The 10,908-nt window shown below is 43.5% G+C and overlaps 1 non-coding gene across 1 annotated transcript; it reads left to right on the forward strand.

Annotated features, from left to right (window-relative positions):
• The first annotated feature begins 2,650 nt into the window (after positions 1–2,650).
• Positions 2,651–2,783, forward strand: LOC118155125 (small nucleolar RNA SNORA41). Its single transcript, XR_004745348.1, has one exon. It is a non-coding gene; the product is annotated as a small nucleolar RNA SNORA41 (small nucleolar RNA).
• Positions 2,784–10,908: the final 8,125 nt, after the last annotated feature.

Consider the following 10,908-nt stretch of genomic DNA (forward strand, 5'->3'; position numbering starts at 1 on the left):
TTGCACATTCTTCAAAGGCCAAATGGCTTGATAAAGTCAGAAGACCCAGAAAATGAGAACAACTGTTTCCAACCAAACCATCCTCTCAAACACAAAGAAGTTTCCCTTGCTGTCAGCACAAGTGGCTAAAAATTAAACTTTTCAAGTCCTTCATTCAGACTCCACTTAGGAGCACTCCCTCTACAAAAGTGAATTCATGTTTTGTTTGAGGTGAGAATCTAGGAGTTAAATGAAACAGCAAGGAAATTCCGTTAGTTCATCTCTGATGAGAGGAAGACAACATACAATCCTTCCATTCACCAAGTGGATTTTGGTCTACAAGTTGTACAAAATGTTTATTTCAGATAACTAAGTCGTCTTTCAGTGCAAACTACCGCTATTATATATTTAAAACTGTTCTGCATTTGTCTCTCAGGATTACTGAAATCTGCCTGAGCTGTTGAGGTGACTATTGAAAAAAACTAAATGTGATCTCTACTGTCCAATCAGAATGCTATCTAAATTGCTTTTAATTATTTAAATTATAAAATACAATTTTGAGTCATGAGAATAGTAGGTTTGGGTATCTCTGCATAGGCATAGAAATACTCAACAGATTCTACCTCCAAGACAGTTACTGCATGGGTAAGAGTAAACATTCATATGTCTCTTAATCCTGGCTATTTGTTTTTTAAAATGAAAAACCCAAATATAGTCTTTTGCCTACAACTGGCCTTTAAGAAAAACTATAATGGAGCTAGTCTCATTTTCCTTGGGGACTCTTCTTTTAACCTAGAGATCTTGGGGACACTTCTTTTAACCTAGAGATCTTCCTTACCTGTCACTCTGAACCAAGGAAAAGGAAACACAAAGATGGAATGCATTAAAATAAAAAAGATCAAAGGGAAAACTCAGAATGGAAAGAGAGAGCAAGATAGCAAGAGAGAATTCTGAACACAGCTCTGTTTGTGAGCCACTGACACCTTTATTCAATCATTCTTTTGACAACCATGAATTGACTTTCTATTACTCTCACTCCTTGCACCTGAGTTATAGTAAGCAGTAACACGCATGAGTTTTGATGTGTCAGGCACACATGTAGAGTGTACTAAGCACTCCATACATCTTATCTCACGCAATTCTTTCAACAACTCTGAAACAGATACTATTATCCCCATTTTAAAGATAGGGAAAGCTGAGACACCAAGAGGTTAAGTAATTTGCCCAAGACCCCTTGACTCATATGTGTGCTGCATCTCTCTCTTCCTTTTTTTCTAGCCCTGACTACTAAATTGTTGATATCCACAGAATCAACCCTGTTTCTTTGAAATATTGCTAAAACTGTGATTAGCCTTTCCTGTGATTCAAGTACATTTATCCCAAGTCATGTGTTACTCATTAGCAGAAAATGAGGCCCTGCTTTTCCATGCTCTTTGTTTAATTACCTCACCCCATGTGACAGGGTTACACAGGAGGATCACGGCCACCCGTTGGGCTGATAGATTGGTGAAGCCACAGCGGGCTTGGACTTAGCTCATCTCCTTGTATTCTTAGGTGTAAAAGGCAGAGGAGCCCGATAAGAGCACTCCTGGGCAAGAGGACTCTGGAGTTCGGCAGCCAAGTCCAGGTCACTCCTGGCACGTGCTCCCAAGTGCTCCTCCTGCGCTCTGGCTCCAAACTGCCCTAGAAGATGAGGGAGTTCAGAGATAATCACAGATTCCCTAAAGAGGTTGGGAGTTGCTTGTAAAAGACACATTAATGGCTCCCTCCAAGCATGAAAAAAGTCATCATTGTCATTCCAATTTGGGGAAATATCTTCAGCTCAGCTCTTGAGTTCATGGAGCTAAGAGGGTCAAGGAAACAAGAATGTCCCACAGCCAAACTAGGGCCCTCTACCCTATAGTCTGAGATGTCCCCTTTCCCTCTCTGGGTCATCCTGGGTAGGACAAGATGGATGTTTAAAAGCCTTCTTATCCGCACTGTTGGAAAAAGAAGGTGAGGCAGGCATCTCTCTAACAGCCAGCCAGTTCTTGTAGTCCCCTCTACAGGACCTGTCTCAGGGGACAGAAGGCAAATGACACAGAAAAAGATAGCCAGGCTCCTCCTGATGTTGTCAAGGACTAGCAAGCTCCACAACTGTTCCTGACAGCCCTGCAGCTTCTTGGTGTTTAAGAAGCATTGTGGATTGCTGGGACAAGGTAATTGGGTTGAGATCTAACAGCTGGTGTTACACATTTTACTCTGCTGGAACCTGTAATTTATCCTTGGCTGTGTCCTCGCCCTCAACCCTTACAATCAGCCAACCGCAGTAGATTCTGCTTCCTCCTCATGACCCTGTTGCTTTGATCACTCTAATGGCCCTTAACTGGCCTCCCGCCTCCATTTTGGTCCCTCCTCCAATTCCTCCACACCCTGTGCTAGAGGGAATTATGGCAAATGCAACGATGACAATGTCTCTTCCTTTTTTAAAACCCTAAGCATGGCCTATAAGGCCTTCCTTGATCTCTGCCTGGCTCTCCAGCCTTATCTCCTACTGTTCCTGCTCTGCAGAGAATACTCTGGCCAGCTTGATCTGTTATGGTTGCCCTGCACACTCATGTGTCACACAAATTCACTTTTGGATGAATGGGAGAATTTGTAGCTATTACAACCATTGAAAGCTAACAAGCCGCTCCACGGCTACTGGTCTGCAGCTGTTCTTATGGTAGCAGTCATGGCATTCCTCTGTGGGAAAGAAACTGTTAACAAATTAAACACCTCTTTCTTAGCAAAACAGAAAGTGTGCATATGTGTGACAGACACACACAAGAAAGAAAGAAAGAAAGAAAGAAAGAAAGAAAGAAAGAAAGAAAGAAAGCTAGCAAGCCCCTATTGGAAGCACTCCAGCTGTCTTGCTCCCACTGGAAAGAGGCTGGAATTGGGTCCAGAAGGACTCCTGATTACCTTAGGACAACTAAAAGAATCCCAAAAAGAAGGCCACTACAGGACTGAAAGAAAAAAAGAAATCAAAAAAGATTAAGTATTATTAGTACCTAAAAAGCAGTGATTTGTCTTCTATTCAATTTCTAGTGCCCAACACAATATCCAGGGCAGAGCAGATGCTCAGTGTGCTGGCTTAGTGTCCCCCCAAAATTCATATCCTTCTAGAACCTCAGAATGTGATCTTATTGGAAATAGGGTCATTGCAGACTTATTTAGGTAAGATGAGGTCACACTGGCATAGAGTGGGCCCTTAATTCAATGTAACTATTATCCTTATGAGAAGATGAGAAGAGGCCAGCTGCAGCGGCTCACACCTGTCATCCCAGCATTTTGAGAGGCTGAGGCAGGTAGATCACTTGAGATCCAAGACCGGCCTGGCCAACATGGTGAAACTCTGTCTCCACTAAAAATACAAAAATTAGCAGGGCGTGGTGACGCACACCTGTAATCACAGCTACTAGAGAAGCTGAGGTTGGAGAATCGCTGGAACCCAGAGGGGAAGTTCGCAGTGAGCTGAGATCATGCCACTGCACTCCAGCGTGGGCAACAGAGAGAGACTCCGTCTCAATAAATAAATAAATAAATTTTTTAAAAGAAGAGAAGAGAAACAGGGAGAGTACCATGTGACAAAGGCAGAGACGGGTTTGCTACAAAGCCAGGGATTGCCTGGGATTGCCAGCAACCAGGAGCTAGGAAGAGGCAAAGAGAATCCTCCTCATGAGCCTTTAGAGAAAGGATGGCCCTGTTGCTGCCTGGATTTCAGACTTCTAGACTCTAGAACTGCAAGAGGATAAAGGTCCATTATTTTAAGCCACCCAGTTTGTGGTAATTTGTTACAGCTGCCCTACAAAGGTAATACACTCAGTGAATGTTTGTTGGATAAATAAAAGAATAAATGAACAGATCACCTGTGGGAAATTATTTGAAGCCAAACAAAGCATTAGCACCCTTAGAAACACCATTTATAGTCTCAGCTACTCAGGAAGCTAAGGCGGAAGGATGGCTTGAGCCCAGGAGTTCAAAGCTGCAGTGAGCTATGATGGTGCCACTGCACTGTAGCCTGGGTGACAGAGCCAGACCCTGTCAAGGAAGGAAGGGAGGGAGGGAGGGAGGGAGATGGGGGAGGGGGAGGGGGGAGGATTTATAGGTTATCGGCCAAAATCAATTTCTCCTGCCCCATGACTCCATAACCAGATTAGAGCTGAACATATAGGAACTGTACATGGAAACAGTGGGTTTGCTACAGACTGACTACAATACCTTGCCAGAACTAATGAGAATAAAACAAAGAACCCAGAGGTTCTTTTCAAGGAATCATAGATCCTTTAGAAAATCTGATGAAGACTGGGCATGCTGGCTTACACCTGTAATCCCAGCACTTTGGAAGGCTGAGGTGGGTGGATCACTTAAGCCCAGGAATCTGAGACAAGCCTGGCCAACATGGTGAAACCCTGTCTCTACTAAAAATACAAAAATTAGCCGGGTGTGGTGGTACATGCCAATAGTCCCAGCTGCTTGGGAGGCTGAGGCAGGAGAATCCCTTGATCCTGGGAGATGGAGGTTGCAGTGAGCCGAGACTGTGCCACTACACTCTAGCCTGGGCAACATAGCAAGATCCTGTCTCAACGAAGAAAAAATGAAAAAAAGAAAGAGAGAAGAAAGAAAGAAAGAAGAAAGGAAGGAGGAAGGAGGAAGGAAGGAAGGAAGGAAGGAAGGAAGGAAGGAAGGAAGGAAGGAAGGAAGGAAGGAGAAAGAAAAGAAAGAAAGAAAGAAAGAAAGAAAGAAAGAAAGGAAAAGGAAGGAAGGAAGGGAGGGAGGGAGGGAGGGAGGGAGGGAGGGAGGGAGGAAGGAAGGAAGGAGAGAGAGAAAGAAAGAGAAAGAAAAGAGCTCAGTCCCCAGAAAAATGCAAGTATAGTCATACACACAGATTTTAGATAGTGTCCTCCTACCCCACTCCCACCCCCACAAAACCCATTTAACCAAGATTAAGAACTCCTGAATTAAAAGACACAGATATAATATTTAGGATTTTCCACCTTTTCCTTGGATAGACTGAAAACATACAGGCCTGAGAATGGTGATAGACTGGAGGAGAGTAACCTGGCCCAGAAATGCAGAGACCTGAATGCCAAATCCAGCTTTGTATCATTCAGTTTCTTTTTGTTCACTCTTCTACTCACTCCTAACCCCGGTATACTATAGATGCTTTTAGGGTCAGAGGACAGGCTAATGAGATAATGCTGGTAAAGCACTTTGTCCCAAGAAAATGTTCCTGTGTAAACACGAGATATTATTAGACATGATCAAACTTTGGCCGAGCCAGCAGTGACCCAGCCACGGCGGTGAGTCCTCTTCCTTATCTACTGTTTGGCTAAATTAGTTTTTTCTCCAAGGCAGGGTGTGGGGGGTCTCTTGCTGGCTGGCGTTGGGAACTTTGATAAGTGGACCCTATCACATCACCTTGAGCAATGCAAACAGATCATTTGACTACATTTGATGAAAGGCCCCATCCTTTGCTAACAGTGAGTGCTTTGTGCATCCATATTGAACAATCTTCAGAAAATCTTCAGGGAATTTTCCTTTACTGTATGCATTAACTTCAATGCGAATTATTCAAATATCAACAGGAAAATAAATCTTATTTCATGTTTGGTTGTTGTGATTTATTTATTACCTCAGGAATTATTACATAGGATTTCCCTTTATCTCTGCTGTTCATGGCCAATTTGAAAAAAGGAGAAAATAATGATACCACTGGTTTCAGGGACATCGGTTTCAGAACTTATTAAAAAGAAAAAGAGTCATATCTACAATTAGTAAGTTGCCATCAAACTGAAATGCCTTAAACTAACATTTTCTCTCCTTCCCCTGCCAAGAAAGGCAGAAAAAAAAAAAAAGTAACAACTTCCACAGGAATTTCTTTCTAAAAATCCCAAGGCAGCCTTTTTTTCTTCATCAGAATTGACAAGGAGGATATAGTAAACTGAAACATAAAATAACCACAATAATTCTCATCAACACAAAGATGACATAGACTCTAACTAAGGCCCTTAAGGAATCCCACTACAGAGGAAAAGGAATTCACCCACAATTACCCACCTCTCATGTACGCTAAGGGTATCTGACATATGATATTAGCCAGCTCTGCATTCGGTCATACCACCAAATTTCACCAGTCATACTTTTCAATCAGAAGAATGATCTTTCAAAGAGATTGTTGAGTTCTAACTATGTTGTATATGAGAATCTTCTCTCCTCCCTCCTTCCTTTCCCTTCCTCCCTTCCTTCCTCCCTCCTTCCCTCCCTCCTTTCCTTCCTTCCATAAGCACCTATTGATCACCTATTATGTACCAGGCATCATGCTAAGTAAAGGTGAATAACATACATCTGTTACCTATAAGATGAATATTTAAAGCATTCAGATAGCAGACCTTGATACTTTTGGTTAGGCAGAGATGCACATTGGGAAGAGGAGATTGTCTTCTATATATGGGAAAGAGGGTTAAGGAGGTATCAGGAAGGGATCACAGGTAAGAATGACTGCACTTGGAAGACGTTTGTCTTCAGACAAGTTTGAACGGCATGGTTATGATCCACTGCTAATACTCTTACCATTTCACTTCCTCTCCTTCCCCCTCCAGTGGATCAAACATTTACTCATCACTCAGAACCACCTTAAATGACCTCCACTCTAACCTATGATATGTGATCTATGTGTTTGTACCCAGGATATATGTATTTATATCACAGGCTCAATTATGAAGGTGTGGTGTTCTCCAAATCTTTTCCTCTCCAAATACTATGCCCTAGGAACATTCATGCCTCATCAAAAAGGAGTAAGGATGGATGAAAGAGAACCCCCAGTAGGTTTTAGGAAAGGTATACATTGAAGTTGTTTAAGTACACATTTAACATTTACTAGAAACAGCTCTGATTGCAGGAGAAAGTTAATTAAAGTAGACGAAAAGCTTCCAATCAGATTTATGCTATTCGATTGTGTAATTAGACTGGCTTTTAGGCTATCGTAACAAGTTTATTTGAAAAGGAAGAGAGATCATTGTTTATTGGAATGGCAATAATTTGGGTTTCTTTAATTGACTCCTGGTGTGAATACGTTGATGCCTGCTGCTAAGAGGCACCATGGAAAGTTTCCAGGAAAAGTTCACATTCCAGGAGAAGCTTTGGAATCTACTTTCCACTGCAACCCAATTCGGCCTTTGGGCTTGAGTCTGTACCAACAAAACTCCAGCTTTCAAAGGCAGCCTCACCAGGCAGCAGCCACCACAGCAGTGCCAGGGGCTGGGTAAGGAGCCCAGCACTTGGCTGTCCCATCAGGATAACAGAGTGTGTTTCCAAAATCCATCCTTCCCCACGTCCAAAGCTCTAAAGATGCCGAAGGCTGTAGCTGCAAGAGCCAACAATGGGAAACTGCTCTAACAATCTGATGCTAAGTCAGCCCGAGAGAGGCCGCAATGAAGGCAGGAGGGGAGTGGGAGAGATTTCTCCTCCGAGTCCTCCCAAATTCCCAAAAGCAATGTTGCCAGTTGCCTGCAAAAAATGAGTACACTCCCTAGGAATTTAATAACGTATGAAATAAAAATAATCTATAACCCACTTGTACGTACAGGCATGTTTTGAAGTTCCTCACTACTCTATGCCCTGGTAAATTGACATTTTCCTTATAGGGAGTTTTAGAAGAGAAGAAAGGTAGAGACTAGGGGTCCTGAAAGAGGAAGCAGAGATTTCAAAGACTGGCTTGATTCTGAAGGCCTAATGGATTCTTTCTCTCTCTCTCTCTCTCTCACTCTCGCTCTCATCATAACAGCTACCATTTGTTCGGCACATCCATGGCACACATTACCTCAATTCATCCTTTGCCAGGTTAATACCTTGCAAAGTTAATAGTATTATTCCAATTTTACAGTTAGGGAAAATGAGGTTCAAAGAGGTTAAGTAACCAGTGCAGGATCATAGGGCAAAGTTTAGCCAGGATTTCAGCCTAAACCTGTCTGACTCCCAAATCCACAGTCTGCTCACTGCCATCTCAGAGCACCTGGCTGCCCTGCCCTCTTCCTGCCATCGCTACGGCTTGGCCAAGACAGGCAGGGACAGCAGTGGCAGCCAATTATCCTGCACATGAGGTCCCATGATGTTTTACTCTCTAAATCAGTCTCTATTTCCTGTAGTTCTCTCTGGAAAAGATTATGCATTTTTATTCCACCTGCTTCTTTCTTTCTATTTCAATTTTACCTTTCCAGGAAATGGAGAGCCACTGGCCAGAATACAAAAGAAAGCAACCCCCATGTCTCCATCTGGCCCACAGGTTCACTTGAGGTGAAGGAGGCGGGGCCAGGCTGAGACAGGACAGGTGAAAAGCTTCTTTTCTCCATTCCTCTGGCTCTTTCAGCTCCTGAAAACAACCTCCAGAAAACACACCCCAAATGAGTATGCAAGAGGGTCTTACTTTCCATCAGAAGACAGAACACACCTGATAGGCAGAGCCACAATTTTTTTTCTGTTTTTCTTTTTTTTAGACAGAGTCTCACTCTGTTGCCCAGGCTGGAGTACAGTGGTGGGATCTCGGCTCACCGCAACTTCCACCTCCGGGTTCAAGCGATTCTCTTGGCTCAGCCTCCCAAGTAGCTGGGATTAGAGGCACCTGTCATCATACCTGGCTAATTTTTTTATTTTTAGTGGAGACGGGGTTTCACCATGTTGTCCAGGCTGGTCTCAAACTCTGGACCGCCTGCCATGGCATCCCAAAGTACTGGGATTACAGGGGAGAGCCACTATGCCCAGCCAGAGAGCCACCTTTTAAAAGTGCAAATCCACTGTGCTGCTTCAGAACCTATGAGGGACTCCCGTGGAGAACCTCTTACACTGACACACAGGCCCCTCCTGATCTGGCCTCTACCCACTCCCACCTTCATCCCTTGACTCCTTCCTCCTTGCAGGTGTCCCCGAGCCACACTGGCCCTCTTTCAGTTAGAGAGCCAAGCACTCTCTTACCTCGGACCTCAATCTGGGAATGCTGTTCCCACCCACTCCATGCCCATCAGGCTCTTTCTCAAAGATTTTAGCTGAAATGTTCCCATCTCAGAGAAGATTCCACTGACTCCACTATCTAATTAAGTACCTCCTCATCCCCTTCCTTCTTTGTCTAAGTTCCCTATTCAATTCCTTTTTGGAACTTACTACAGCTTGTAGTCATACACATTTTTTCTTTGTTTATTGTCTGTCACCCCACCCAGGCCCCTAGCGCAGAGCCTGGCACAAACTAGATATTCAAAAAATATTTGTTAAATGAATGATTGCTTGAGCTCCAACAATTATTTGACTTCTCTTGCAGGATGGCTGTGACAATCAAAACTAATTGCATCCAGGGCTGGGTGCGGTGGCTCACACCTGTAATCCCAGCACTTTGGGAGGCCGAGGCAGGTGGATCACAAAGTCAGGAGATCAAGACCAGCCTGGCCAATATGGTGAAACCCTGTCTCTACTAAAAATACAAAAATTAGCCAGGTGTGGTGGTGCACACCTGTAGTCCCAGCTACTCAGGAGGCTGAGGCAGGAGAATCACTTGAACCCAGGAGGCAGAGGTTGCAATGAGCCAAAATCATACCACTGCACTCCAGCCTGGGCAACAGAGTGGACTCGATCTCAAAAAAAAAATTGCATTTAATATATTCTTTCAAAAACTGGAAGATGCCACTTTCTGTAGAAATATAACACATAATTACAGAAAAGAAAAAACTCATGATTGGTGCAAAAACTTTCTTAGAGAAATAACCCTGTTTGTGACCAAGCATTATCATATAATATTTTAATGATCTGTTTCTATGTCTGCTGCCCCAGTGGACTCTGTGCTCTCTGAGAGCTGGGACTGGGTTTTGTTTATATTTTTATGTCCAACTCATAGCACAGTGCCTGACACATACCAGTTGTTCAATATGTTTGTTAGGAGGAAAAAAGGGAATGAGGGAGAGAAAGACAGGGCAAAAGGGAAGAAGGAAGGGAAGCATGGAGGGGGAAAAGGACGAAAGAAGGAAGGGAAGGGAAGGAGGGAGTTAGTTTCAAGTGAGAAGGTAGCACTAAGCCTAAGAAATGCCCAACAGATTCTTTATAACTGACAATTATTGAATCGTAGGATCTCTGAGTCGAAAATTATCTTGACTTATCTAATTCCCCAGCTGAAGATTTGAAGAGAAATTTCAATGCAGAGAGACTAAGTGGCACATAGCTAGTTAAACCATAACCAAAATAAGAACTCAGGTCTCCTAACTTCAAATCTATACGATGCAGCTTCCTTGTGGCAGAGAAATAACAGGCTGAAAGTACAGCCCTGCAAATCTGATTATTTCGGCAAGGTATGAGAAGGTTTCTAGTAACTTTGCAGTTACAAACCCTGATGGAGCTGAAGCCTCTTGATGAAGCCCTGAGAATCTACATGAAGCAAATCCAAGAGCTGTGTGCCCTGCGTGAGTTCATCCCACTTCCAGTCTCTTGCTGAGAGACTGTCAAGCTCTCTGCAAGAAGAGTAGGGTCTGGGTGTTTATACAGGGCTGTGCAGCAGTGACACTGTAGACATCTTCTGTGTAGTGTAAATATGAAGTGGTCTTTTCAGCAACCTCCTTCCTTCCTTCTCCAGCCAGAATGCACATGGTGGCTGTGAACCCTACCGTGTTGGTATAACATGGACCAATCATCACAATCGCTTCCTCTGAGCGGTTCTCCTGATTACAGTTGATGTGAGGTTAGGCGGCTGATCAAAACTAGACCAAGTTGAGCCTCCCCTGAAAATTACTGGAATTGAAAAGAAATTAGGCTAAGCACAGTGGCTCACACCTGTATTCCCAGCACTTTGGGAGGATGAGGTGGGAGGACTGCTTGAGGCCAGGAGTTCAAGACCAGCCCCAGCAATGTAACAAAATTATTAATTTTTTACAT

The sequence above is a fragment of the Callithrix jacchus genome, chromosome 6, assembly GCF_049354715.1.
Source record: "Callithrix jacchus isolate 240 chromosome 6, calJac240_pri, whole genome shotgun sequence".
Taxonomy (NCBI): Eukaryota; Metazoa; Chordata; class Mammalia; order Primates; family Cebidae; genus Callithrix; species Callithrix jacchus.